We start from the raw sequence: 27,414 nt of genomic DNA on the forward strand, positions 1-27,414 counted from the left end.
CGGCTCTGCGCCTCCCACCCTCCTCCCTCCTCCTCTTCCCAGCTCCCCCGCCCTCTGCTGCTCGCAGCTTCGCCAGTGAGAATCTACAGATAAGTGTGAGTTGCTTAGACGAAGTCACACACTCGCGGAGGGAAGTAATCTGAAGGCTGCCGTGGTGAGTGTTGCCTAGCGGTCTCTGGGAAAGGCGCGTCTTCCTCCCCGGATAATTAGGGCGAAGAATTCTCTTGACTGTGCCTGCGAACACCGGGGCTCCCGGGAGGCGGAAGGGAAATCAGCCTTAGGCTCAGCCGGCAGCCCTTGGAGAAGCGGGTCCTTTGGTTTGGCATGTTGCCTGCTGCCCATCACAGGCTTGTGGCATCAACAACTTTGTCGTCACATAGCCACGCATTCGCAGGCTGTGCTGGTCCGTGGCTAGTTTCTTAAACACCCATATCGCTCATTGCTGCTCACCCTTTCTATTCTTCCAATACTTTGGCAGCTGGGATGGGATAATTAGGCAACATTTCCTTCAGAAGTAAATTGTAGAATTTCTGAATATAGACACCGTGACTATAATTGAAATTTCAGAGAGTCAAAAAATTTGACTTACTGAGGTTTGTAGTGTGCCAGATACTTTACGATGTGATAATTTAATTCATTAATTTCATTGATAGAATGTGTTAGAACTTTAGAAATTATAAGATAAGTAGCTATATGCAATTAATTCCAGTGAAATTAGCATGAGTCAAATAATTTCAGGGTTTAAAAAATATTTTAATTTCGTGTTTTCTACTGCATTGACTTACAAATTAATTACAAAAAAACTGTTTAAAACAATTGACTTTCTGTGCTCCACCTCTATTATGTATTCTCTTGCTTTATTATTTTTTCTTTAATTTTCTCATTCATTCTTTCAAAGAGATGCTTCTGAAGGGTAATTGTAGTAAATACTACAAATAAAGCATGTACGAAAAGTGTGAGTTTAGAAGAAAGGTATCTTGTTTAATTTGTTGTATAGTAACTACTGGGAAGATTGGGTTTGCATTCACACCTAATGAAGGGGAGTCTGCTCACTAGCTTTGACATCTAGAGCCCTGTTTGTCTTCACAATAAAATTCTCATCACCTTTAGCTGATGACATTTGTTTTCTGTTTAAATATTTGCAATAAAGATGAAAGAATAAAGAAGCGGTGATGCGATTTTATAAAGAGGTGGAAGCAAATCTTTGATTTTTTTTTTCCCCAAAATGTTTTGGCACCAGAAATCTAAAAGCAGCTTCTTCCTATTATAATGTGCTCCAAACGCATGAAGCAAATTTAAAGAAATGGCAGTGAATCAGCCTTTCAGTTTGGCAAAAATCCTGATGCAAAGTTGAATTTTATATTTCTATTTGAAGACCATTCAAAATGTAAACTCCTCCCTCCAAATTATAGTTGAATTACTTAAAAATATTTGAACAGAATATCAACTAAGTTATCTTAAGCCTAGGGATACGTAATAATGCTGCTATGGAACATAGGCAGTTTAATGGGACTTAGAGCTTGTTATATTACTTCTATAGGTCTCAGTATCCTCATCAATAAAATGATTTGGAGAAAATGATCTTCAAGTTCCCTTTCCTTCCATACCCTTTGCATTTCTATGTTACTACCCTGTTCACCTATCTCCAATTATTTACTATTGACTACAAAATTATTCAATTTCTTCAGCCTAACATTGAAAGTATTCTACTACAAAGATCTTAAATAAATTTTCTATTTTACTTTACCTTAAAATTTGAAATTCAGTGTTCCCTAAATTGCCTCATACCTCTTTGTTTTTATGACTGTCACTCTATCCCACAGAAGATTCACCCCCTAAAAATATTTAACACTTTCCCTCCCACACACACTCACACATACACATCTCTCACCTAAAATCCTACCCAGTGTCCAAAGAGTATAAGCATTCAAGACTGATCTTTTCACAAAAAGAAGTGATTTGATTCTCCTTCTCCAAGTATCCATAGCTTATGATTTATGTCAGTCAACACAATGGCAATATTTTCTGAATGAAAAACTGGAACAAATTATCTAACAACTATAAGTGTATATACTGGGATGAAAGAAATTTAAACTGGGCATGTCAAAGAAAACTTGGGACACTATTCACTATGGTGGGTAATTATCTCCTACCCAAGATAGTTAACTCCTCCTTAAGTGATTAGGACTACAGAAAGCCAACTCCTTAATTTTCTTCACCTTAAATAGCAGCCATTTTTCTCATGGTTATTTAATAACATTTGTCATATGTCCTTGAAAGAAAGAACAGCTGTAAAATGGAGCCCCAGATACAGCAATGAAAGAGTTAATCAAGTCAATGATGATGGTTTGATTTCCCCCTCAATCTCACAAGAGATCTTATATCTGGTCTTGTGTTGTTTTCTTGGAATGTCAATACTCTCTTAGCATACTGACATTGGACCACAGTATTGCATGGAAACTAGATTTGTCTTTTTCCTTCATACTTACTGCCTTACACTGGAAAAGACTAAAACATCAGTAAGGGCTTGGAAGTCCTATTGTTTGCATTTCTCTTGCTTGGGATAACTGCTATGGCCTCAAAAGGTGAAAGTGGCTGATGTCTCCCTAGATTTCACCTTGGATTTGGCTTTTTACTAAGCTTTCATAGAGAAAAGAAATTCAGAATCACCTTGATAAGACACCTTGAAAGGTTAATACCCTATAAAAGTTATTATAGTTAAGTTCAATGTATTAATAATCCTGAATATCTTCACTGAATTCAAAGTAGAACAACAAAAGCAATTATACTAAGCAGAATTGCTAGTAATTACTGAAAATTTGCTATGTGTGAAGCATTATATGATGTTTTACATTAATTATTTTGCTTAATGCTGACATTTCAACCACATTGTTGGTATAATTATTAGCCCCATGTTAGTGATGAGAAGACTGAGGAAATGAGGTTAGGCAACCTGAGTAGACCCACAGTCTCACAGCTAGTAAGACATGGCAATTTTAACCCATGGCTGTCACTCTGGGTAAGAAAATTGTAATGTAACAGAAGTAAAGAAAAAATTTGATAACCAGTCATTCAAAAAAAAAAAAAAAGAGAGAGAGAGAGAGAGAGGACTGCCCCCAAATTCTGCATTAATGGGAACAATAAATAAAAATATTCTGATCTTTAGGTTTATTTAAATCCAAAAGCAGCTAAGCAAATAATATAGTACAGGTCAGATAAATGACTAGGAGAAAATAAGAAACAAGGGAGCCTATATAAGCATTATTTGGAGAAAAAGATTGTCTCATATAAACAAAAACATGCATACAATTTGTGTACAATGGAGAGACAATGGGCCAAATCAAGAAAATAGTGAGGTGTGTAGATAGATAATATTAGCACAAACAGATTGCTCAAAACCCATTAAACATAGAAATGGGTAGAAAATGGTAGAAAACATAAGCAACAGTCTTTACAAAAATAATCCAAATAGGGGCACCTGGGTGGCTCAGTTGGCAAAGTGTCTGCCTTCAGGTCAGGTCATAATCTCTGAGTCCTGGGATTGAACCCTGAGTTGGGCTTTCTGCTCAGCTCCCTGTTTCACCCTCTGCCTCTGCTCCTCCCCCCACTTGTGCGTGCTCTCTCTCTCAAATAAATAAAATCTTTAAAAAAAAATCTAAATAAAACTTCAGAAACCAAAGAGCATTTTTTCCTAAAATATTATGTAGATTGGCGATTTTTTACATAATTGTTTTAAATGTTTTTGTCACTTAGCTGTATGCTCTCTTTGGGAGAATTTTGGGGGAAAAGCAAAAGCAAAGCAAAATTTTAACCCATGGTAGATTTTACATATGAAATTACAGGATAGCTAATGAAACTATAAGATACACTAATGAAGTTAATTTTTCAAGTCCATGATTTCCTGAAGAGGATACATATAGGGTGATGTTAATTATTTTGACCCCAAAGGAAAAGGCTGACTAAAATATATTTAAGCAATCAATAGCTCTTAAAGTTCACAACCAAGAAAATGCTAATGTATTCATTATTTTATGTTGCATTTTAATGTAATTAACATAAAACAGATAATATTTTAATTTTTGTTCATAGTTATCTTAAGAAGTTTTCTGAAATTCTCGAGTCACTTCTCCCTACTAATGACCCACATTTTTACTATTGATGTTCAATTTAATTATATTTCAATTTAATTGATTATTGAGTGATTTAAAAAATAAGGAATAAATAGTTTTTAATAAGTTAATAAGGGTTTAATTATATAAATTATTTTATTGCTTAGCAATACATTAAAATATTCTAATGAAAACAAAAGTTTAAGAAAAAAACAGCTTGTTAAGGCAGTGAAACCATCATGTATGATGCTGTCATGGTGGAATATGATATTATATATTTGTCAAAATGCATAACATGTACAACACCAAGAGTGAAACCTAATGTAAACTATGGACTTTAGTTAATAACAATGTGTCAATACTGGCTCATCAGTTGTAATAAATGTCACCTTTACACCTTAAAAAAAATAAATATGTTTCTATTATAATCAGCCTGCATTTTTTGTCTTTTTTATGAATATCGAGAACATAATAAAATCCTCCACTGTCAATGAGTATTAAAACAGAATTTTGTAGCAAAGAATAAGGAGCAAGATATTTAAATAAATTACCGTGAACCCAAGAGCCACAGATTTTTATTGGTGGTGGTGGTGGTTGATTTATTCTCTAGTCATTCCTAGATCACTGTGTGAGGATTGCTGACACTTCAGTGTAACAGGAAGCCAATGCTGCTGTAGTTGATGAGGAACCAAACTGAATTGCCAGGAAATTCTTTGGTTGTTGTTTGCCTTCAGCATCTTGGGCAATTGGCATCAAATGAAGATGTGGACAGTGAAATAATAAGGAATCTTGGGGCTGAAAAAGTAGGAAAAGTGTGCTGAGAAGAGTCACAAAATTGAAGTGATACACTGTGAGAGTGACTCACTTCACTTAAACTCACCTATTCCAACCATCTTCTGGATTCTGGAAGTGTTTACAGTTATGCAAAAAATAAGTTGTAACATGTTTCATATTCAGAGGGAAGTTTTTAATAAATTCAGTGCATACACTCACTTGAAATTCATATATAATCCACTCATACAAGAACATATTTTATAATAAACTAGCTATAGTTTCCTAGGGGAAAACTGATAAATTTGCTCAATGGCATGAGTAAATAAGGGGTGCAAGGAAGCTTTTTTTTTTTTTTTTAATTTTTTTTATTGTTATGTTAATCCCCATACATTACATCATTAGTTTTAGATATAGTGTTCCATGATTCATTGTTTGTGCATAACACCCAGTGCTCCATGCAGAACGTGCCCTCCTCAATACCCATCACCAAGCTAACCCATCCTCCCAACCCCCTCCCCTCTAGGACCCTCAGTTTGTTTTTCAGAGTCCATCGTCTCTCATGGTTCTTCTCCCCCTCCGATTTCCCCCCCTTAATTCTTCCCCTCCTGCTACATTCTTCTTCTTCTTTTTTTTCTTTCTTAACATATATTGCATTATTTGTTTCAGAGGTACAGATCTGAGATTCAACAGTCTTGCACAGTTCACAGCGCTTACCAGAACACATACCCTCCCCAGTGTCCATCACCCAGTCACCCCATCCCTCCCACCCCACCCCCCACTCCAGCAACCCTCAGTTTGTTTCCTGAGATTAAGAATTCCTCATATCAGTGAGGTCATATGATACATGTCTTTCTCTGTTTGACTTATTTCGCTCAGCATAATACCCTCCAGTTCCATCCACGTCGTTGCAAATGGCAAGATCTTATTCCTTTTGATGGCTGCATAATATTCCATTGTATATATATACCACATCTTCTTTATCCATTCATCTGTTGATGGACATCTTGGCTCTTTCCACAGTTTGGCTATTGTGGACATTGCTGCTATAAACATAAGGAAGCTTTTGATATAGCTGTTGGTTGTCCATGGAACAGGCTTCTAGATAAAAGCTAGCAGTATTAATCTCATGTACTCTCATACTCTGTCGGTGGGAAGTAAATCTAGAACATCTTTTGTAGGGTGGCTTCACAATACCATCAAGTGCCTTTAAAATGTGATAGTTTTGCATTTAGCAATTACAGATTTTAAAATTTAAGCAAATAAATTAATTAAAATGGGTTAAAAGATGAAACACAATGGTATTTTTAAGTTTTTATTTAAATTCCTGTTAGTTAACATACAGTGTAATATTATTTTCAAGTGTACAATATAGTGATTCAACACTTCCATACAATACCTGGTGCTCATCGCAAGTGCCCTCCTTAATCCCTATCATCTATTTCACCCATCCCCCCACCTCTATTCTCGTAACCATCAGTTTGCTCTCTATAGTTAAGAGTCTGATTCTTTGTCTCTTTCTCTCATTTTTTCACTTTGTTTTGTTTCTTAATTTCCACATATGAATGAAATACCATGGTGTTTGTCTTTTTCTGACTGATTTTACTTAGCATAATACTCTCTAACTCCATCCACGTCATTGCAAATGGCAAGATTTTATTCTTTTTGATGGTTGAGTAATATTCCATTATATATTATATTTATTATTTATTATATATAATTTTATATATAATAAACTACATATTATATATAATTGAATTATATACTTGAATTGAATATATAATATGTTAAGTTATATTATATTATATTATATTATATTATATACCACTTCTTTATCCATTCATCAGTGGATGGACACTTAGGCTGTTTCCATAATTTGGCTATTGCAGATAATGCTGCAATAAACATCAGGGTGCATGTAACCCTTCAAATGAATATTTTTGTATTCTTTGGATAAATACCTAGTAGTGCCAATTGCTGGATCATAGGGGGATTCTATTTTTAACTTTTTGAGGAACCTCCATACTGTTTTCCAGAGTGGCTGCACCAGTTTGCATTCCCACCAACAGTGCAAGAGGATTTCTCCACATCCTTGTCAACACTTGTTGTTTCTGGTGGTTTTGATTTTAGCCATTCTGACATGTATGACATGATATCTCATTGTAGTTTTGATTTGCATTACCCTGATGATCAGTGATGTTGAGCATCTTTTCATGTGTCTCTAGCCATCTGTATGTCTTTTTTGGAAAACAGTCTATTCATGTCTTCTGGCCATTTTTTAACTGGACTATTCATTTTTGGATGTTGAGTTTTATTATAAGTTCTTTATACATTTTGGATACTAAACCTTTATCAGATATGTCATTTGCAAATATCTTCTCCTGGTCCATAAGTTGCCTTTTAGTTTTGTTGATGGTTTCCTTTGCTGTGCAGAAGTTTTTGTTTGTTTTTATTTTAATGTAGTCTCAATAGTTTATTTTTGCTTTTGTTTCCCTTGATTCAGGAGACATATCTAAAAAAACGTTGCTATAGCCAATGTCAGAGAAATTACTGCCTGTGCTGTCTTCTAGGATTTTTATGGTTTCAAGTCTCACATTTAGGTCTTTAATCCATTTTGAGTTTATTTTTGTGTATGGTTTGAGAGAGTGGTCCAGTTTCATTGTTTCACATGTTGCTGCTCAGTTTTCCCAACACCATTTGTTGAAGAGACTTATTTTTTCCCATTGGATGTTCTTGCCTCCTTTGTTGAAGACCAATTGACCATATAGTTGTGGGTTCATTTCTGGGTTTTCTACTCTGTTTTATTGATCTATGTGTCTATTTTTGTGCCAGTACCATTCTGATTACCAGAACTCTGTAAGATAACTTGAAGTCCAGAATTGTGATGCCTCCAGCTTTGCTTTTTTTTTTTTTTTTTTTCCCCAAGGAGGCTTTGGCTAATTGGGATCTTTTTTTGCTTCCATACAAATTATAGGATTGTTTGTTCTAGCTCTGTGAAAAGTACTGGTGGTATTTTGATAGGGATTTCATTAAATGTGTAGATTGCTTTGGGTAGTATAGACATTTTAACAATATTTTTTTGTCTAGTCCATGAGCATAGGATATCTTTCCATTTCTTTGGCCATCATCAATTTCTTTCATCAGTGTTTCATAGTTTTCAGAATACAGGTCTTTCACCTCTTTGGTTAGGTTTATTCCTAGGTATCTTATTGTTTTTGGTGCAGTTGTAAACGGGATTGATTCCTTAATTTCTCTTTCTGCTGCTTCATTATTGGTGTATAGAAATGCAACAGATTTGTGTACGTTGTTTTTTATCCTGAGAATTTGCTAAATTTGTTTATCAGTTCTAGCAGGTTTTGGTGGAATCTCCCTGGTTTTCTATCTGGGTATTGTCACCTGCAAATAGTGAAATTTTACTTCTTCCTTGCTGATTTGGATGGCTTTTATTTATTTTTGTTGTCTGACTGCTGTGGTTAGGACTTCTAGTACTATGTTAAATAACAGTGGTAAGAGTGGACATCCCTGTTGTGTTCCTGACCATAAAAGAAAAGCTCTCAGTTTTTCCCCATTGAGGATGATATTAGCTGTGGGTTTTTCCTATATGCCCTTATTATGTTGAGGTATGTTTCCCCTAAACCTACTTTTTTGAAGGTTTTTGTCATGAATGAATGTTGTACTTAGTGAAATGCTTTTTCTGCGTCTATTGGACTGATCATATGGTTTTTATCTTTTCTTTTATTAATGTGGTGTGTCACATTGATTGATTTGCAAATATTGAATCACACTTGCAACCCAGGAATAAATTCTACTTGACTGTGGCTAATGATTTTTTTAATGTATTGTTAGATTCAGTTTGCTAGTATGTTGTTGAGAATTTTTGCATACATGTTCATCAGAGATACTGGCCTGTAGTACTCTTTTTTAGTGGAGTCGTTGTCTGGTTTTGGTATCAGGGTAATCCTGGTCTCATACAATGAATTTGGAAGTTTTCCTCAATTTTCTATTTTTTGGAAAAGTTTGAGAAGAATAGGTATTAACTCTTCTTTAAAAGTTTGGTAGAATTCCCCTGTGAAACCATCTGGTCCTGGACTTTTGTTGTTGTTGTTGTTGCAAGTTTTTTTGATCACTGATTCAATTTCTTTGCTGGTTATCAGTCTGGTCAAGTTTTCTATTTCTTCCCATTTCAGTTTTGGTAGGTTATGTGTTTCTAGGAATTTATCCATTTCTTCTTGGTTGTCCAGTTTGTCAGCATATAGTTTTTTATAATATTCTCTTACAGTTGTTTGTATTTCTGTGGTGTTGGTCGTCATTTCTCCTCTGTCATTTGTGATTTTATTTATTTGGGTCTTTTTTTTTTATAAGTCTGGCTAGAAGTTTATCAGTTTTATTAATTTCTTAAAGAATCGGCTGGTTTCATTGATATGTTCCATGGCATTTTTAGTTTCTATATCATTTATTTCTGCTCTAATCTTTATTATTTCCTTCCTTCTGCTAGCGTTAAACTCATTTGTTTTTGTTTTTCTGGCTCCTTTGGGTGTTTATTTGAGATTTTTCTTGCTTCTCAAAGTAGGCCCACATTGCTATATGCTTCCCTCTTAGGACCGATTTTGCTACATCCCAAAAATTTTGGACAGTTGTGTTTTCATTTTCAATTGTTTCCATGCATTTTTCTATTTCTTTTATTTCCTGGTTGACCCATTCACTGTTTAGTAGCATGTATTGGTGGTCTTTCCAGATTTTTTCTTGTGGTTGATTTCTAATTTCATTGCATTGTGGTCAGAAGAGGTGCATGGATGATTTCAATCTTTTTGTATTTCTTGAGGCCTGTTTTGTGACCTAATATGTGATCTATCCTGAAGAATGTTCCACATGCACTCAAAAAGAATGTGTATTCTGCTGCTTTAGGGTGGAATGTTTTGAATATATCTGTTAAGTCCATCTGGTCCAGTGTGTCATTCAAAGCTATTGTTTCCTTGTTTATTTTTTGTTTTGATGATCTGTCCATTAGTTCCATGTTTGTTATTAATTGTTTTATTTATTTGGGTGCTCCTATGTTGGTGCATAAATATTTATAATTGTTATATCTTTTTCTTGGACTGTCCCCTTTATGATTATATAGTGCCCTTCTTTGTCTCTTGTTACAGTCTTTGGTTTAAAGTCTAGTTTTCCTAATATTTAGTATTGCTACTCTGGCTTTCTTTTGACATCCATTTGCATGATAAATGTTTCTCCATTCCTTCACTTCAATCTGCATGTATGTTTAGGTCTGAGTCTCTTGTAGTCCTTATATAGGTGGGTCTTGTTTTTTATCCATTCTGATACTCTACGTTTTTTAATCAGAACGTTTAGTCCATTGACATTCAAAGTACTTACTGATAGATAAATTTATTATAATTATAATTTACTGAATTGTCTATTTATTATGCATTTATTTCCATTCTATTACTTGTTTTATTATTGTTTCTGGAGATCTTCTCTGATCCTTTCTTGTCTTTATCACTTTTGGTCTCTCAAGGAGTCCCCTTTAATATTTCTTGTAGGCCTGGTTTAGTGATCATGAACTCATTTAGTTTTTGTTTGTTTGGGAAACTCTTTATCTCTTCTTCTATTCTCAGTGATAGCCTTGCTTGATAGAGTATTCTTGGCTGCAGATTTTTCCCATTTAGCACATGGATTATATCATGCCACTCTCTTCTGGCTGCCAAGTTTCTGTTGAGAAATCTCCAGCTAGACTTATGGGTTTTTCCTTCTAAGTTAAGGACTTCTGTTGTCTTGCTGCTTTTAAGACTTTTTTTCTTTATCACTATATTTTGTAAATTTAATTACAATATGTCTTGGTGTTGGCCTGCTTTTGTTGATTTTGATGGCAGTTCTCTGTGCCTCCTGGATCTGGATGTCTGTTTCCTTTCCTAGATTAAGGAAGTTTTCTGCTATTATCTCTTGAAATAAATTTTCTACCCCTTTTCTCTTCTCCTTCTGGGACTCCTAAAACACAGATGTTATTACATATGATGGAGTGACTGAGTTCCCTAAGCCTATCCTCATTTTGTGTAATTCTTTTATCTCTCTTTTGTTCATCTTGATTACTTTCCATTACTTTGTGTTCTAGGTTACTAATTCATTCCTCTGCTTCTTCCAGCTTGCTGTTCATTGCATCAAGCCTGTTTCCAATCTTGTTTATTGCACTCTTCATTTTTAATTCTCTTTTAACTCTTTTATCTCTATGGTAAGGGTCTCACTCATGTCTTCCATTCTTTTCTCAAGCCCAGTGAGTATCCTTATGATTGTTGCTTTAAATTCCCCATCAGGCATGTTACTTATATCTGTTTCACTTAGATCTCTTCCTGTGGCCTTATCTGTTCTTTCATTTGAGATAAATTCTTCCATCTTGGCATTTTGTCTAAACCTCTGCCTTCTTCTGTGTATTAGAAAAGCCAGTTATGTCTCCTGCTCTTGAAAGTAATGGCCTTATGAAGAAGAGGTCATATAGTGCCCAGGGCTGGTGCTTCAGGGAGTGTCTCTGGTGTGTACTATGTGCACCCTGCTGTTGTGTTTGGCTGCTGTATCCTTCAGGCCAGTCATCTGCAGAGGCTCTCTTTGCCTGCTGCAGACAATGTTTGGTCTCTGGCCTGAATGTGATGAGCTTGAACTAGGTGTGCCCTGGTATGCTTGTGAAATGAGATCTGACATCAACTCCACCAAAATTGAGACCCTGCAAAACTCTCTGGATGGGAAATGTGGTGTGGGCAGGGGTTTGTGTTGGTCTATTGTGGGAAGGGCCCACTGCACTGGGATTGAGGCAAGTGTGACTGAGAAGGGTAGTCCCCTCAGAGTTCAGAGGTGTGGGACTTGATGTAAGCAAGTTAAGAAACCAGCATGAGTGTTGTGCTGTTTCCCCGCAGGTTGTTCTGTGTTTATGCTGAGGGGTTGGGGAGGAAAATGTCCCCAGCCAACTCCTTTGTTCCTGAATGCTGCCTGTCAGGGAAGCCCTCCTGGAATAGCAAATAATCTCCCCTCTTTGGCCCCAGGCATTTTTCAGATCACTGTTACCATGCTATCTGCCCCCAGGTTGTTTGCCTGCCTTATCTCAAGGAGCAGGTAGTACCCTCCTGGCTCTATCCCAGCCAAGCCTGTTGACCTTTAAAATGCCATTGGTTGCAAGAACTCACAAAATCTAATCCCTCTTATTTTCCAAGCCAATGGTTTTGGGGAAACATTCTCCTTGTGCATTCTCCTGTGTGCTCCTCTTTGTTGCCCGTTTCTGAGACCACATCTCCCTTGCCTCCACAGCATCCGTGATCCATTTCTCCCCTAAACCACACTTCTGCACTTCCTACCTTCTTCCATGTGGCCTCGTCTCTCCCTTTAGTCATAGAGTTTGTTCTGTCAGTCTTCAGGTCCATTTCTGGGTTATTTAGGATGGTTTGATAGTTATCAAATTGTGATCATGGGTAGAGGAGAGTCCAGGGTCCTTCTACTCCACTGCCATCTTCCTTTTTTTTCCCATAATTAATGGGTAAAAATCAGAAATTAATGTTCAATAAGAAGTGTTAAATACATCTGTATAATAATGAGACACCATGGAACCATTTAAATATTTGGAAGAATATATGCATACTTAAAAAGAGAGCTCTAAAATATCAGATTATAAAGGCACAATATAAAGCATTTTTTAATTTGGAAAGTTATGTGTCAGTGACATCTGTATATGACTGGTATGATAATTTGGGTTCATTTTTCTACTTTTTATTTTCTAAAATTAGCATTTATTACTTGTAGAACAATGGAAACATAGAAATAAAAAATATCCCAGAAGAAAATGTGTATGCACTCATACACATACACATAACACACAGATGCACAATAGGGAAAGAAAAAATAAGAGAAAGAGAAAAGGACAGAGGAGAGTTGAGATACAGTGATAATGAAGAACCTTTTATTACCACAAATTAGTAAATAAAGTTCTTTCAGTTAGCTCCTGCCCCTATTCTGAAAACAGCTGGGAGGATGTAATCATTTCTGTGGTATGTCCATGACATTTCCAAGTATTCTGACAATGTTGAGAGGCATAATTTCTGTTGTGTACCTCATGTTCCAATGCATTTCCTGCTGGAATCTCCAACACCCCTACTTGGTTGATGGCAGTTCTACTCCTGTTTTCTTTCCAGACTGGTTTACCTCATCAATGCCCCTCTTCCTTTGCTATAATAAGTTTAGGCTTTGAATAGCTAATTTTCTTAATCTTTATGAAAGGAGAGGAAGATTGTAACACAGAATCACTAAATATTAATATTTGACTTCAGTGTTCTAAAATTTGATAGCCTGAAGTATCACTGAAAATTTCTCTGAAGCAAAACTTTTCATCAAATTCTTTCCTGGTATCCATTTTCCCGGCTTTCTCCTTTACACTCTTCATCTTTCCCTTCTTCAAGTACCTAAATTCCCATTTTTCAATTAAACAGAAGATTTGCAAGTTCATTTTCTGCAGTAATCTTATGCCCACAGATTCTCAACAAATAAAACTGAAAAAAAAAAAAAAATAGAGAAGTTTCCCTAGTCTTACTAGCTCAAAATAGAGCCAGCTTCTGAAATAACACTTTTTCCTTCATGTTTCCTCCTTGCTTTTATAAACTTTATAAAAACATGAAAGCTATGTAGAAACAACAAATACATATCATTAACTACTTTTAAGTGATTAAAAGACAAGATTAAAAGGTAAATATGAAAATGTTAGTAAAGATTTGTAGTAAAACTAATTGATTTCATTAACGATATTACGAGCATTTTTTGTCTTGTAAATGAAAATGGATTTACCTGTCAGTACTGATGGCCTCTGAGGAAGAACATGACACAAAAAAGGGCCTAAGCATGAGCATAAATCACCAATTGAAATAATTTTTAGAACCTACCAATAATTTTTACTGTTAAACCTGAAATTTTTAGTAAATAGAAGTTAATAAAATATGAAAATGGGTGTATTATTTTATAAATATCTATTTAAAATATTAATTAAACAAATGATTTTAATTTTTTTTCCAGAGAACAAAAAGTCTACATAAATATATGTAAATTTTCCTTTTCTTTACTTATACAAAATATATTATTCCCAGTATTATTGTATCCTAGAATCAGATTCTATTCCATGCTTACAAACAATAATAAAAAGGAACCCAAAGGCAAAATGAAAATGCACATTCAATACTTAAAAAACACCTCCAAGCTCTTGTTCATGGGCATGTGTATGAAGCCTTCCTGCAGACTTATACAGTGGACTAGTCTGAGCATAACAGCTTTTGAAGGCCTCCCATTGGGAGGTAAATAGAAGTGAATATTAGTACCCTCAGAAGGTGACAGCATGCCAAAATGCAAACTTTTAAGCAATGCATTGTCTCTTAAGATTCTGCCTATCAAAATTATTTTACTATAAGTGAATTTTTGTAGAAAGTTCATTTTGAAATAATTATAGATTCATAAGACATTGCAAAGAAATGTACAAAGAAGTTCCATGGATCCTTCCCTATATTCCTTAATCTCCCTGATATTAACATAATAACACATTTGTAAGATTAAAATGAAGAAATTGACATTGGTACAATTTATAGAACTTCTTCACATTTCAACAGGTATAGATGCACTCGTGTGTGTGTGTGTGTGTGTGTGTGTGCAGTTTACACTTGTACCAGCACCAAAATATCCTCTCATGTTACCTCTTTATAGCTGCATACATCCCTCCACTTCTAGCCCTTGGAAACCACTAATAAATTATTTTTCATTTATATTTTTATACTATTTCACAATGTTACAGAAGAGGAATGATGCAGTATGTACCCTTTTGGGATTGTTTTTTTTTATTCAGCATAATTTCCTTGAGGTTCATCCAAATTATATATATATATATATATATATATATATATATATATACACATATATGATTCCTTTTTATTGCTGAGTAGTATTCTATAGCATGGATGTACCACAATCTGTTTAACCATTCACTCACTGATGGACATTTGGGTAGTTTCCCAGCTTTGGGCTATTACAAATAAAGCTGCTAGGAACATTTGTGTATACAAATTCCTGTGTGAAAATAAGTGCCATATCTTTGGAGTAAATGCCCAAGAGTGCAGTTTTTGGGCCATATGGTAAGTGAATTTTCACCATTAATTTTTAAATATATGTGATTTATTACCACTCCAATTACACCTTCAAGTTATCAACAGCAACAACAACAAAAAAAAAACAGGATGAATCAGATCTAATTGTACAATCTCTTTAAAAAGAAAATATTAGGACATACAAGAATGTTCCACATAAATACAAAACAGCAAGTAAAATAGCCAGTGGAATGTTGAATAAATAAAAAAGAATACCTGAAGGAGAAAATTTTTAAAATCAAATTAATATCTTGATATATAAAACTATATTTCTGTATTTAAACTTAAAGTATCTTAATAGTAGGTAGCTAATTTTCTTAATGAAATAATAGCCACAAACTTCTACTTCCTTGATTTACTGAAAAATATATTCTTCAACATCATTCTCTCTTCTTAGAAAAATTGTTTCAGACTCTTAACGCTTATACCTGAATGAGTAACTCATATCACTTCGTCCCAAACTGACATTTCAAAAGATGAGTTCAAATACATTTGCAGAGATATTTTTGAGTTCATTCAAGCTGAGCAGTGCTTCTTATCTTTTGAAATGTCAGGCTGCTGGTCTGAAGAAAATGGAAACAGATCTCTTTTTTAACATCATCACACTTGTGGGCATAGGATTATGACTTGGTTTCTCCAACCACACCTTGGAAAAATATCATATTTGTTTGTATACAAAGGTTTTTCTTTTCCAGAAGAAAGAAAGAAAAAAGAAAGACAGAAAGAAACAAAGAGAAGAAGAAAGAAAAGGAAAAGAAAGCATGTGAAAAGCAAAAATCAGTCATCTTAATTAATTTGCATTGGGAGTTTTACCTCAAGTCCCTTTTTTTATATCTTTCCATTTTGGATTTTCTAATCACTTTAAGTGGGTTAAAACTTTTATTATCATGCAGTAATACATAAATAAATAAAATTTAAAAAAATTAAAAAAAAAATCCAAGAACTGTATAATGTAGACCAAATATAGGATTTTGAAACTTAAATTTGACATTAAAAATATTTTTAAATTGCAAAAAAAATATATATATATTTTTAAATTGCAAAAAGCCACATATAATATTCATGTACCCTTAACCCCACCTGAATATTTACAGTATTCTTATTTTCTTAAAAATCATTAAAAATACTGATGAACTTGTGCATTGTTTAAACATAGTAGATTGAGGGGTGCCTGAGTGGCTCAGTTGGTTAAGCTTGATCTTGGCTCAGGTCTTGATCTCAGGGCCATGAGTTCAAGCCCCGCATTGGGCTCCACACTGGGTGTGGAACCTACTTAAAAAAAAAGATCATAGATTGAACACATGCATCCACTGTAGATTGCCTCTGAAACTCTACTAAAATTATTAATAAAGGGATTTTTAAAATTATAATAAAGAGACTTAAAAACACAACACAAAGTCATAAGGAGCAAGCGAACAGAAAAGGAGACAACAGAAAAATATTTTGGAAGATGGACTATAATTGGATGAGTGATAAATAATCTAAAAGTCCCAAGAAAACTGAAGCCTAATCAACAGTGGGGAAAACTAATAAGCATCCTGATTTTTCCTTTCAATATTTTATTTTATTTTAGTTAACATACAATGTTATATTAGTTTCAGGTGTATAATATTATGATTCAACAATTCCATTCATCACCTAGTGCTTATCACGACAAGTGCGCTCTTTAATCCCCATTACCTGTTTAACCCATCCTTCCACCCACCTCTCCTCTGGTAATCATCAGTGTGTTCTCAGCAGTTAAGAGTCTGTTTCTTGGCTTCTAATTCTCTCTTTTTTATTCCCTTGATCATTTGTTTTGTTCTTAAATTCCACATACGAGTGAGATCATATGGTATCTGTCTTATTTCTTTTAGCGTTATACGTTCTAGTTCCATCCATGTCATTGCAAATGGCAAGATTTCATTCTTTTTATTTAAGCAGACTGATTTTTGCTATGAGTCTCAAGAAGGCTCTGAAATTTATGGCATTAGGTAATTCAGATAGTGGAACAATGGAATAAAAACATAAGTTTTAGTTGAAAGTGTGTTTTAAAAAGAATCAGATTCCCAGATCCTGTTCCCCAATCTGTGCAGTTAGGTTAATTGCTCTCTTCCTTACCCCATTCAAACCTTTAGTTTAATTCTCTGAAAAAAGTTAAACAGAAACTCCTATCCTAGTTTATATTAGGCTGAATGAAGATAAGAATACTATCCTGCATATTATGTGTTTTATTATTTGTTTAATATGAGGCAACAAATTTCCTCAATGCTCAGTTGCTTGAAACCACACGGATCACTTCAAAGTTTCTGTAGATCTGGAAACTGAGCACAGCTTAGCTGTAATGTGTGGGTAATGTCCCTCAGAGGCTGAAATCAAGGTATCAGATGGAGCCGTAGTTACTTCAATGCTCAACTGGTGAAGGACCTACTTCTGAGCTCACTTACTTTGTTGTTGCCAGGATTTGCTTCCTTGTAGGCCCTTTGTCAGAGGCTATCTTTAGTTCCTTATCATGTGAGTCTCTTCAAAATTACATCTTGCCTCATCAATGAGTAAGTTGAGCAGGTGAAATAGTAAGACAAGAGTTGTAATTTTTTACAACCTAATCTCTGGAATTATATTCTATCACTTTTGCCTATTCAATACAGTAGAAGCAAGTCACTAGGTCAGCCCACACTCAAAGGGGGGGCTTACACAAGAATGTGAATATCAAGTGAGATAAGGGGGACATCTTGGGAAGTATGGCCACCACACATGACTTTGTCCAGAACTGCCAGCCTTCCTTGCCCACTCCTCATTGAACCCATGAAACAGGAATAAGACAAAAAAATGGAACAATACAAAAAAAGAGCTTTTAAAACTAAGTAGATGTGATTGAAATGAAAAATTTAACAAAAGGGTTGATTATACAGTGAAGAAAATGAAGCAAGGAAAAACGTGAGGTAGCAAAGTGAATATAAGAAATCCAGAGGACTTGCTGGAAAGTCAAACATTCCAAAATAATAATTCTAGAAGGAGAGAAAAGAGAACGAAAGGAAATCATCCAAGAAATAATTAAAGTAAAACATATAAAAATGAAGGACACAAGTCTGGATACTGAAAGCCCATAACCCATACCAAGTGATCAGTAAAATGGATAAAAATAGATTTAGTAAAGACACAATGTTATGACATTTCAGGACAATGATGAAAAAGAGAGGGGTCGGGCGCCTGGGTGGCTCAGATGGTTAAGCATCTGCCTTCAGCTCAGGTCATGATCCCAGGGTCCTGGGATCTAGCCCCACATCGGGCTCCCTGCTCAGTGGGGAGCCTGCTTCTCCCCCTGCTTCTGTCTCTCTCCGTCTCTTATGAATAAATAGATAAAATCTTTAAAAAAAAAAAGAAAAGAAAAAGAGAGGGGTCTATTAGCTTCTAGAAGAAGAGAAAAAACCTTTACAAAAGATACACATAAAATATCAGGAATCAGAATTACTTTAGTTATTTATTATTTATTATTTATTTTTATTGAAGTATAATTAACATACAATGTTATATTAGTTTCAGGTGTACAACATAGTGATTCGACAATTCTATACATTACTCACTGCTCACCACAACAAGTATAGTCACCATCTTTCACTGTATGATGTTGTTACAATATTAATGACTATATTCCCTATACTGTGGTTTCATCCCCATGACTTATTTTATAACTGGAAGTTTGTACCTCTTAATCCCCTTTAACTATTTCACCCATATCCCCACCTATCTCCCCTCTGACAACCACCAGTTTGTTCTCTGTATTTAAGAGTCTGTTTGTTTTGTTTTTTAGATTCCACATAAGCTGAAATCATATGGTATTTTTCTCTGACTGACTTGTCTCACTTAGCTTAATATCCTTAAATATGTGGATAGCAACACTGGTAAATAGAACACAATGGAGCAATGTCTTCAAAACTCCTAAGAAAAAGATAGTTCCAACCTTAAATTTTACATCCAGCTGAATTATCAGTGTGTGAGGACCAAATAAATTTATGCTATTTAGTACTTCCCATTCAATTTTTCTTAGGAAGGTACTGGATGATGTGTTCAACTGAAATAAGAGTGGAAACCAAGAAATAATTACATGTGTATTCAGAAAATATGTCTCCCGGCACAGAATAAAGGAGAATAGAATTCTCAGAACATGGTCAAGGATGATCCCACGATGAGATCTGTATTCCAGGTATGGAGGCCAAACAGTCCTGATTAGAGAGATCAAAAGGTTGTTGGGAAGATTTCTTTCAGAAGATAAAACTGATAAAATACCTGATGCATACTAATTCAAGGAAAAGAGTGACATAATTAACAACTTAGGGTTATTTTAGTGATAGGTAGAAAGAATAAGACAGTTATTCAGGGAAAACAAAATTTTAAGGAAAAGACAACTAATAATGTGATACCTTTTGAATGACCTGCTAATAGCATTCACATAGTAATAACAATACAAATGTTGAATGTAGATCTAACAAAAATTTTGATAGATAGGCGTGACTGAAGGATGTGATGAAATGCGATAGAGGGGAATGGTGAAAGAAACCAAATCCTTACCTTTGTTATTGCAAAATCAATAGAGAATGTATAACCTTAAAAATTGATATGCTGAAGCATGTATATATTATTTAGAGATACAGAGATATATACAAAAAAATCAGCTAAAAGTGTCAAAATGGTTGATTTTGGAAAGAGAGAATTCCAGGGCAGACACTGAACCACTCTTTTATTAATAAACTCTATAGAACTTGGTGAGTCTTTAAATTATATGCATTTATAACTGATAAAAGTAAAACTAAAATAAAGGTAATATAGCTTGTGTGGTTTTAAATATTTCACAAACATTTACCATGTTATATATATAATTCTTTAATTTGTGTTTTTACTGTTAGCTTTATATTTTCAACTTCTATACATGTAAATAAATATGTATCTCTTTCAGTTAGTTACGTAGTTTTACAGAATTCTGATACATGGGTTAATGCACATTTTAATTATCCATTTTTTCCACTGTTGGCAATGTAATGAAGACTCTTGCACATGTTTTGTTAAAATTCATCTAAACTTATATATTTATAAATGGAATCAAAGGGCCGTAAGTTAAGATTAAGATTTTAATCTTAATCTTAACTAGATATTGTCAACATGTTCTCCATAATGTATGTAAAGTTTTCCAATTGCGACATACTTCAAATTTGGCAAGGGATAAAATATGGTTGTGTCTCCCATCTCCAAAGTGAAGTCGTTCTCCTTTGACAACTGATTTTTCAGTAAACTGTTCATTTATTTCATTGTTAAATTCTGTAGTGACTTTTCTCTAAAGACTTCATGGAGTTCCTTTCTTTTTTTTTTTTTTTTCTATGCAACAATAAATGCAGGAGGACAGTGCAGCAAAGTCAAGAGAGGTTTAACAGGAAAATTATTATGATTGAAAACTGTGAATCCCGGGCAAAGATACTGTTCGCGTGTGAAGGAAACATTGAGTCCTACATTGCTTCAAAACAGTAACGCTCAAATATATTTTCATCAAAAACTTTTGGAAGAATTTTTCCATATCATCAAGAGCTAAGAAATGACCACGAATATCCAACAGCTAAAAATCAAGATAAATGTATAAAAATCCTAAAGTCTATGGTAAAGAATAGGTTTTTAATGGATGTAAATAAATATTATAACTCCAAAATAAAATGTTTAAGTCCAAAAAGCAATTTATCTTGAAAGATAAACTTTGTCTTTTTCTTGAAATGTAAATTTATTGTTTTAAATATGGAGCTTGTGACCTCAAGATAAATTAAATGTGAACTGGGAAAAATGTTAGGGAAATAATGTAAGGAAAATGAGTAAAGGAGTCTAAAAATAAACTTTTATTTAATATAAATAGAACTCATTTTTTAAAAATAAATGTCAAAATCTTTAAGTAGGTGAATTGAAATTAACACCTTAATTTTTAAACCTGCAGAAAGAAGTCAGTAAAACAAAAAATGGAACAAAAAGTAACCCCCAAAGAGCATAAAATAAAAAGCATAAAATAAAACTATGTAATGGACCAAATATAATGTTATGAAAGTAACTATGAGCAGTTTAAATTTCTTGATTAAAAGTTAAGATACTCAAAATGAGTAACAGGGAAAACTATTTAGTATTGTTGATTCATGGATGATTTCTCATAGAAAATGTCCTTTCAAACAAAACCTGAGGGATAAGAAAGTTTTAAAATGATTTAGATAATTTTGAAATGTGGAAATACAAGAGGAAATGAGAAAATATGAGATGTTTGCGATGGGATGGAATCCAATATCTTTTTGACTTCTCTGCCTGTGGAATTCCTTCTCATTCTATAATGATCTTCTCAAATACCACTTCTTTTTCAAGTATTTGCCAGTAGGCCAAAATCTTAAAGAATAAATGACTCTCTCCCCTTGCATGTTGGTATTATTAGAGCTGGTGAATACTAATGACTCTTTTCTGTATTACTTAAGGTCTTTAGTAGCAGAAAACATGTACTAATAATTTTTGCTGCCAATGTCTAGAATAATATGAGATATAATAATGTGTGTATAATCAAGCCATGTTTATGAGATGAGTTAAATTGATTTTTTTAAATGTTCCAAGCCTCCTTTTTCAGATAAGAACTTTACACAAATTATCATACTTTGAGATTTTGTGAAAACTATATTAAAATTATGTCTAATTCATACATCCTTAAATGTGTTTAAGAATCTTTTCAAATTCCAGATCATGCTATATTTACTTGCAAAATGTTCAAATAAAATGCTGATTTTTTTAAAGATTTATCTATTTATTTGAGAGAGAGAGAAAAAAAAGAGAGAACGCGTGAGTGGGGGAAGGGATGGGGGAGAGAATCTTCAAGCAGACTGCCCGCTGAGTGTGGAGCCTGCCCCAGAACTCGATTTCATGACCCATGATATGATCGTGACCTGAGCCAAAACCAACATCAGACGCTTAATCAACTGAGCCATCCAGACACCCCTAAAATGCTGATTTTTAAGCATCTTTGCATTTAGAAGACATACAGATTTTCAGTTTGGTGACACAAAATATATTTAAATAATACAGATTTTATAAATAAATGCACAATGCATTTTTTCCTATTCTTTAATTTTTCCTGTCTTCTTACTTAACAGTCTTTAATGGGTTATGTTTTGGATGAGTAACAAACCCAGGAAAGACACAATTTGAGGCAAACTGCTTTAAAGCTCTTTAGCATTACCCTAAGGAAATCACAAAAGTCACTATGATATCAACTATTAAATCTAGATTAGTACTTGGCTGTGGGTTTATGCTGGGCTATTTTTTTTAAGTGGAATATGTTTTTCCTCCTTGCTTAATGAAAATTTTTGATGGTATTCTGAGAATCAATTTTAAATAGAAGCTTAAATTGAAAAGAAAAAAAAACTTGTTTTAGTTATGAGTAACTGATATCAGTATCATTATTTTGTTTTATTTAAGTAAAAACAGTTAAATTTTAGTTAATAATGTATTTTGGAAAGATAAGCATTAAATTCTAATGAAACCATGTACATGTGTATAATTACTATTCGAATTTGCACACAGCTACTGGTAAAATTTCTGTAATTGTGTTTGTACATGTGGCTGAAAAAGCTCAATGTCTAGTAAAGAGCCATTTTCACAATTTTAAACATTTTTTCCTATAGTCATTTCTAGAACTTATTTTTCATTGTTTTCAAGTCAGTTTCAGCCTCAACCATATAGTCCAGTCTGTTCACATGTCCTAGCTTGAGAATTGCTAATTTATATAGACAAATTCATTTATTCATTCTGGTTCTTTTCCAGGTGGTTTTGTGTTCTAAGTTGTGTGAATTTTGCTTTGAGTTGTTTAGCACATTCTTTGTATTCTTTCTGTCTGGATTGCAATTCTTACATCTGAAATAAGGAACTAGATGTTACCCATTGATTATATTAAAGCACAGGGTATTTCATGTCATGCATCTTCTAGAAATTAAGTACTATAATTTGGTCAGCTGTGAAATAAAAATATTATTTGTTCCATGTTTGTTAACCTGAAGCATTGCATTAATGGTAATATCACCACTAAATTGAACAACTGCCCAGAGCTATAGGACACAGACACACAAAAAAATCTTATATGCAAACTCTGTATCTGTGAAGGAATTGATGATTATAGCTACGGCCAACTTGTAAAATTGGCAAAGAGACCGATTTTTTTTCTTCAGAGACCTCTGCTTCTCTGTGGTAGGAATGCCAGCTTCCAACAAAGCAGTGTTCAGGTCATGACTCAAATATTCTGGAAGTTCCACTGGAATTTTTATTGAGTAAGAATGTTGCTGGGAAATGACTCACCTTACAAGGAAATTGTGTCTAATTACATATCTCTTTCCAATCTTTATATGCTATTATTCCAAAAAAAATCATTGTAAAAAATTATTTACATATAAATTATGTGAAAACCATAATATCATTGACACTATTTACACAGGTAGAATAGCATAATTATGTTGTGATAAGCATCATTGGAAATAGACTATCCCCAAACTTCACTGCTTCTTCTATATTTGCCATTTAGTGCAAAATATCGAGAAGAAATAAAGCTGACGAAATTTCTAGACAGGTAGCTACTAAGCTATTGTTCTTTTTATCATATAAGAAAGTTAAGCTTAGTGCTTTCTCTAGACCAGTGGTCCCTCCAATTTTTTTTATTTTTTAATATGAAATGCTTCATAAATTTGTGTGTCATCCTTGTGCAGGGGCCACGCTAATCTCTGTATTGTTCCAATTTTAGTATATGTGGTGTGAAGGTGAGCACGGTCCCCCCCAATTTTTTGATACCACATCCCATCATTAAAACATTTTTGGACAATTATTCCAAAATACATTTATTTATTTGTAAATTATGTACACATACTTCTTACCTAATGCAAGTATGTACATTACAAGCCACAACAAAATACAGAGGTGTGAAAAATGATAAAATGTTTTTTAATGAGTTCATTAAGTACATGTATATTCACATTGTTTTTTCATGATTTAGAAATTTTTTGGTATCCTCTTGTCATGTCCGTTTAAACCATCACAGTTTTTTGTCTTGCCGTGTGGTCTACCAGAAGATTGAACTTGATTTCTGCCATTTTCTGATGTTTGCTCATGTTTGGATTATTAATCATATACTATCGTCAATACAGGTTTATTTGGCAGCAACTTTTTGTAGTCCACTTGTCCATTTTGTGAGTATTTTACTAATTAAAACTACAAAACTTATAGTGTGTAAGTCCATTCAACTGTGCACATGCAAACTTCATTAAATCGGAAAATGCTGGGGCAAATATAAGATTAAATGTGACACTCAATTATTCTAGGATGGGGAACTTCTACTCTGTACACAGGACATATCGCATGCCATCTGTGACATGTGACCCTCCCCCAAAAGGGACTAAGGAAGGAAACAGTGTCAGTCTGCAGATTCAAATTCTCCAAGGGATTGTCTCCAGTCTGCACACCACCTCCTTAGACCAGTGGTCTTCCAACTGGGGTATACATAGCCTGGGGTTCTAAGATACAAGCACAGATGGCTTTAAGAAAATGAATTTCCTGATCATCACTTCCGTATGGATTCTCTCCTAAGACTGATAAGGTTCCTGAGTGAAGCAGTTCCTTTCCTACATCTCCTTTTTCTAATACATTTATCAACCCTTTATACTAAAAAGGGACACTTCTCACCCATCCTAAGGCTAAGTATGGTATGTTGTTCCAGGATGTAAAATTCTCCAGAGTTTCCCTCATTCTCTCTTATTCTCTCTCTTTCTCCCTCTTTCTCTCTTCCTTTTACCTCCTTTTCTCTCTCTCTCTCTGGTATATATATACAGAAGATAAACTAGATTTTGGTGTTAAAGTTGAGAAAATGAATGACTCTAATGACTAGAAGACAAATGGATTTTCAGGTGGTTTCCAATTCATACTTTTTAACAGAGGTGAAGGATAACCGAACTTAGTTATCAAATGACAGATGACGAAATTTTTTAATGGGAAATCAGCATGAGATTTTTGCACAAAACTCAGAAGAGGTTCAAAGAATTTAGTTATGGGCTTATAACAAGTCTGCTCAAATCTATTTACTTATATGAACATAGTTTCTTCATGCTCAGACCTATTTTTTTAATAAAAGAATGGAATGAATGTTCAACTCCACATTACTCACACAATAAATAATATTCATCCATGAATACATGACAGAATATCTTTGATCAATTGTTCATTACATTTACATATAACAGTAAAGGTATGTCAATGTAAAATAATTTTTAATATTTACTGTCTTATGTTTATAGGAAATTTTAAAAATAATTTTAAATTTAAATATATATATTTTATTGTAGAGAAACAATAAAAGGCTTTCAACAAAGACTTAAATGTATTGTATATATTTGAATAAAATTCGATGAAGGAATTGGGATTGAATATGATCTAAAGAAGTAAAAACCATGCAATATTACACTTATTTTTGTATTTCTTTTAAATTAGCAATGTTTTGTATCCAATCATTATGATATTTAGATCTCACTGGATAGAATTTAAAAAATTGACATAACCTGTCTACTTTTAAATTCCAATATTTAATGACACAAAATTTCAAAATGCTTAGCTATTTTAAACTGTTACTGTTAACTCGTCAACCTAGAAACTTTCTTAAAAACACTTGTTTTATTCTAAATTCTTATGGGGGATATATGAGGGAAAACACTTTTAAAAAAACACTGCTTCCCACAAGCACTATCATTATAGCATCTGCTTATATCCGAAGTTAATATTTTTGAACGATAAGATATAGTCAGATTTTAGCCACCAGATAATAGCAGGAGAGAGAAGGAGAGACAATAAATATGAGAGAACGATAGGATTTTAGATCTGATGTAAAGCCAATAGTTATTTCACACATATAGGTTAAATTAATGCTACACGTGAATTCAATCAGCAATAATTCTGTGTCGTGTCTCCTTGATCAAGAGAATTGCTACCTAGTGAACTTTTAAAAATGTAATTGTTTTATTATAATTACTACTATCACTACCACCACCACTACTACTACATAGATGTTTAAAGCATAGGGATATTGATCAACTTTTCATGGGTCATTATAAGCCACAGCCCATAGGTCAGATTTGTAAGGCCATATGTGATTTTAACAACCATTCTGGATAAGTTGACAACTATTACATCATCTTTAGAGAATATTATTTTATATTTTAAAATTTTTCTTTCATTGATGCTTCCAAATAGTTCCAGATACCGAGATGCTGTTTTTATATCTCTGCCTTAAATTAAGAGGAAAACCTCATTGTAAGCTCTCCTTGTTTCCAATTGGTAAGAAAAAATAGCTTTTCAATAAATAAAAATCACACAGATGCATACACATATTGCATTTTAGAACGAGGACATAATGAACCAGCATTATTCACTTAGGGAACATGGGAAAAAAATAAATGATTAAAAATAATACCATTATTGAAATGCCACAGTCCACACTGATGTACTCTAAGAGTGGGTAGAAAACCAGAAAATATGAAATTCAACTCTAAAGGTAATATTTTAATAAAAGATAGAACATTTTGTTATGAAGAGTTGGTCCTAATGATTTTTTTTAAAAGATTTTATTTATTTATTTGACAGAGAGACACAGCGAGAGAAGGAACACAAGCAGAGGGAGAGGTAGAAGCAGAGGGAGAGGGAGAAGGCTCCCCACTGAGCAGGGAGCCCGACGTGGGGCTTGATCCCAGGACCCTGGGATCATGACCTGAGCAGAAGGCAGACGCTTAACGACTGAGTCACCCAGGCACCCTTGGCCATAATGATATTTATAGAAAATCTTTTTGATGATAATTTTTCATATTTATTTTAATAGGAATATTAAAATAAGAAAAATAGCATCTATGATATTGGATGGTTTTTTTGTGCTATTTATTTTACATATGCTATTATTCTTTCTAATATGTATATTCTTTTTGACTACATTTCTTTTGTGCTATTTACTTATATCTAATGTCTGTGAAAATCTGACTTATTTTCTCCATTTTATTTTTCTTCCTGATTATACAACTGGACTGTATTTTCCAGGCTCCTTTTCAGTGACGTGTGGCCACTTGACTTAGGTTCAGCTTACTGAATATGAAACAATCTGTTCGCCTTCCCAGAATAGAGAAGAAACGCCCTTGAACCCCAGGCTACGTTCTTTCCATCAGTTGGCTGAAAGGAGAGGAATTCAAGGACTTAAGAGGCTAGTGAAGCCACCATGTGGCAGGACTGTGGGGGTCTGGATGGCCGTGTAGAGTGGCACCCCCATGAGGGTCTGTCCTCTCTGTGATTTAAACAAGAAATAAAGTATTTGTGCAAACCCA

The 27,414-nt window shown here is 33.9% G+C and overlaps 1 long non-coding RNA gene and 1 other non-coding gene across 2 annotated transcripts; one reads left to right on the forward strand and one right to left on the reverse strand.

The window, feature by feature from the left end:
• The first annotated feature begins 23 nt into the window (after positions 1–23).
• LOC118539914 (uncharacterized) lies at positions 24–27,414 on the forward strand. Its single transcript, XR_013446362.1, has 2 exons — positions 24–154; positions 27,134–27,414. It is a non-coding gene; the product is annotated as an uncharacterized LOC118539914 (long non-coding RNA).
• LOC118539916 (U6 spliceosomal RNA) lies at positions 23,728–23,831 on the reverse strand. Its single transcript, XR_004919402.1, has one exon. It is a non-coding gene; the product is annotated as a U6 spliceosomal RNA (small nuclear RNA).

Source organism: Halichoerus grypus, chromosome 3 (assembly GCF_964656455.1).
Source record: "Halichoerus grypus chromosome 3, mHalGry1.hap1.1, whole genome shotgun sequence".
Lineage (NCBI taxonomy): Eukaryota > Metazoa > Chordata > Mammalia > Carnivora > Phocidae > Halichoerus > Halichoerus grypus.